Raw genomic sequence first — 4,757 nt, forward strand, 5'->3', positions numbered from 1 at the left:
GAGACACACAGGGACACACAGAGACACACAGAGACACACAGAGACACGCAGAGACACACAGAGACCCACAGAGACACACAGAGACTCACAGAGACACACAGAGACTCACAGAGACCCAAAGAGACACACAGAGACCCACAGAGACACACAGAGACTCAGAGACACACAGAGACTCACAGAGACTCACAGAGACCCACAGAGACACACAGAGACTCACAGAGACACACAAAGACTCACAGAGACACACAGAGACACACAGAGACCCACAGAGACTCACATAGACTCACAGAGACACACAGAGACTCAGAGACACACAGAGACACAGAGACTCACAGAGACCCACAGAGACACACAGAGGCTCACAGAGACTCACAGAGACACACAGAGACACACAGAGACTCACAGAGACCCACAGAGACCCACAGAGACACACAGAGACACACAGAGACTCACAGAGACACACAGAGACACACAGAGACTCACAGAGACCCACAGAGACACACAGAGACGCACAGAGACTCACAGAGACCCACCGAGACACACAGAGACACACAGAGACCCACAGAGACACACAGAGACTCACAGAGACCCACAGAGACACACAGAGACACACATAGACACACAGAGACTCACAGAGACCCACAGTGGACCCACAGAGACCCACAGAGACACACAGAGACACACAGAGACTCACAGAGTCACACAGAGACACACAGAGACTCACAGAGAACCACAGAGACACACAGAGACACACAGAGACACACAGAGACTCACAGAGACACACAGAGACTCGCAGAGACCCACAGTGACCCACAGTGGACCCACAGAGACACACAAAGACCCACAGAGACACACAGAGACACACAGAGACTCACAGAGACACACAGAGACTCACAGAGACCCACAGAGACCCACAGAGACCCACATAGACCTACAGAGACTCACAGAGACTCACAGAGACTCACAGAGACCCACAGAGACACACAGAGACTCACAGAGACACACAGAGACTCACAGAGACCCACAGAGACCCACAGAGACCCACAGAGACTCACAGAGACACACAGAGACACACAGAGACTCACAGAGACACACAGAGACACACAGAGACTCACAGAGACCCACAGAGACACACAGAGGCTCACAGAGACTCACAGAGACACACAGGGACACACAGAGACTCACAGAGACCCACAGAGACCCACAGAGACACACAGAGACACACAGAGACTCACAGAGACACACAGAGACACACAGAGACTCACAGAGACCCACAGAGACACACAGAGACGCACAGAGACTCACAGAGACCCACCGAGACACACAGAGACACACAGAGACACACAGAGACCCACAGAGACACACAGAGACTCACAGAGACACACAGAGACTCACAGAGACCCACAGAGACACACAGAGACTCACAGAGACCCACAGAGACACACAGAGACACACATAGACACACAGAGACTCACAGAGACCCACAGTGGACCCACAGAGACACACAGAGACACACAGAGACACACAGAGACTCACAGAGTCACACAGAGACACACAGAGACTCACAGAGACTCACAGAGACACACAGAGACACACAGAGACTCACAGAGACACACAGAGACTCACAGAGACCCACAGTGACCCACAGTGGACCCACAGAGACACACAGAGACCCACAGAGACACACAGAGACACACAGAGACTCACAGAGACACACAGAGACACACAGAGACTCACAGAGACCCACAGAGACCCACAGAGACCCACAGAGACTCACAGAGACACACAGAGACACACAGAGACTCACAGAGACTCACAGAGACCCACAGAGACCCACAGAGACTCACAGAGACACACAGAGACTCACAGAGACTCACAGAGACCCACAGAGACCCACAGAGACTCACAGAGACTCACAGAGACCCACAGAGACACACAGAGACACACAGAGACCCACAGAGACCCACAGAGACTCACAGAGACACACAGAGACTCACAGAGACCCACAGAGACCCACAGAGACACACAGAGACTCACAGAGACTCACAGAGACACACAGAGACACACAGAGACTCACAGAGACACACAGAGACACACAGAGACTCACAGAGACCCACAGAGACACACAGAGGCTCACAGAGACTCACAGAGACACACAGGGACACACAGAGACCCACAGAGACCCACAGAGACACACAGAGACACACAGAGACTCACAGAGACACACAGAGACACACAGAGACTCACAGAGACCCACGGAGACACACAGAGACGCACAGAGACTCACAGAGACCCACCGAAACACACAGAGACACACAGAGACACACAGAGACCCACAGAGACACACAGAGACTCACAGAGACACACAGAGACTCACAGAGACCCACAGAGACACACAGAGACTCACAGAGACCCACAGAGACACACAGAGACACACATAGACACACATAGACTCACAGAGACCCACAGTGGACCCACAGAGACCCACAGAGACACACAGAGACACACAGAGACTCACAGAGTCACACAGAGACTCACAGAGACCCACAGAGACACACAGAGACTCACAGAGACACACAGAGACTCACAGAGACCCACAGTGACCCACAGTGGACCCACAGAGACACACAGAGACCCACAGAGACCCACAGAGACACACAGAGACACACAGAGACCCACAGAGACCCACAGAGACACACAGAGACACACAGAGACTCACAGAGACACACAGAGACACACAGAGACTCACAGAGACCCACGGAGACACACAGAGACGCACAGAGACTCACAGAGACCCACCGAAACACACAGAGACACACAGAGACACACAGAGACCCACAGAGACACACAGAGACTCACAGAGACACACAGAGACTCACAGAGACCCACAGAGACACACAGAGACTCACAGAGACCCACAGAGACACACAGAGACTCACAGAGACCCACAGTGGACCCACAGAGACCCACAGAGACACACAGAGACACACAGAGACTCACAGAGTCACAGAGACTCACAGAGACCCACAGAGACACACAGAGACTCACAGAGACACACAGAGACTCACGGAGACCCACAGTGACCCACAGTGGACCCACAGAGACACACAGAGACCCACAGAGACACACAGAGACACACAGAGACACACAGAGACCCACGGAGACACACAGAGACGCACAGAGACTCACAGAGACCCACCGAAACACACAGAGACACACAGAGACACACAGAGACCCACAGAGACACACAGAGACTCACAGAGACACACAGAGACTCACAGAGACCCACAGAGACACACAGAGACTCACAGAGACACACAGAGACACACATAGACACACATAGACTCACAGAGACCCACAGTGGACCCACAGAGACCCACAGAGACACACAGAGACACACAGAGACTCACAGAGTCACACAGAGACTCACAGAGACCCACAGAGACACACAGAGACTCACAGAGACACACAGAGACTCACAGAGACCCACAGTGACCCACAGTGGACCCACAGAGACACACAGAGACCCACAGAGACCCACAGAGACACACAGAGACCCACAGAGACCCACAGAGACACACAGAGACACACAGAGACTCACAGAGACACACAGAGACACACAGAGACTCACAGAGACCCACGGAGACACACAGAGACGCACAGAGACTCACAGAGACCCACCGAAACACACAGAGACACACAGAGACACACAGAGACCCACAGAGACACACAGAGACTCACAGAGACACACAGAGACTCACAGAGACCCACAGAGACACACAGAGACTCACAGAGACCCACAGAGACACACAGAGACTCACAGAGACCCACAGTGGACCCACAGAGACCCACAGAGACACACAGAGACACACAGAGACTCACAGAGTCACAGAGACTCACAGAGACCCACAGAGACACACAGAGACTCACAGAGACACACAGAGACTCACGGAGACCCACAGTGACCCACAGTGGACCCACAGAGACACACAGAGACCCACAGAGACACACAGAGACACACAGAGACACACAGAGACTCACAGAGACACACAGAGACACACAGAGACTCACAGAGACCCACAGAGACCCACAGAGACCCATAGAGACCCATAGAGACCCACAGAGACACACAGAGACTCACAGAGACACACAGAGACTCACAGAGACCCACAGAGACTCACAGAGACCCACAGAGACACACAGAGACACACAGAGACACACAGAGACTCACAGAGACACACAGAGACTCACAGAGACCCACAGAGACACACAGAGACTCACAGAGACCCACAGAGACCCACAGAGACACACAGAGACTCACAGAGACACACAGAGACTCACAGAGACCCACAGAGACACACAGAGACACACAGAGACCCACAGTGGACCCACAGAGACACACAGAGACACACAGAGACACACAGAGACCCACAGAGACATCATCTCTACCGAGTGGCTGATGTGACCACCACCACGACCACCATCAGTATCATCTTTAATCACACGGTCAAGAGTTAACAATACAACACTATGGAACACAGTTTCTGTTCCTGGGTACTACGTTTAATGTTTTTAAGAAATTTAATCCCTACAGTCACTAAAGTTTTAAGTCAAAATAATGTTTTTAATTTCCCCAAAAGGTATCGAGATTGTCTGCAGATAATTGTTTTTGTACCCTTCTATCTGGCAACAAAACTGACACCTTTTTACGAGGAGTCATGTTTGCATTGACCACAATACCTGCAGTCGTAATACAA

The sequence above is a fragment of the Lampetra fluviatilis genome, chromosome 81, assembly GCF_964198595.1.
Source record: "Lampetra fluviatilis chromosome 81, kcLamFluv1.1, whole genome shotgun sequence".
Taxonomy (NCBI): Eukaryota; Metazoa; Chordata; class Hyperoartia; order Petromyzontiformes; family Petromyzontidae; genus Lampetra; species Lampetra fluviatilis.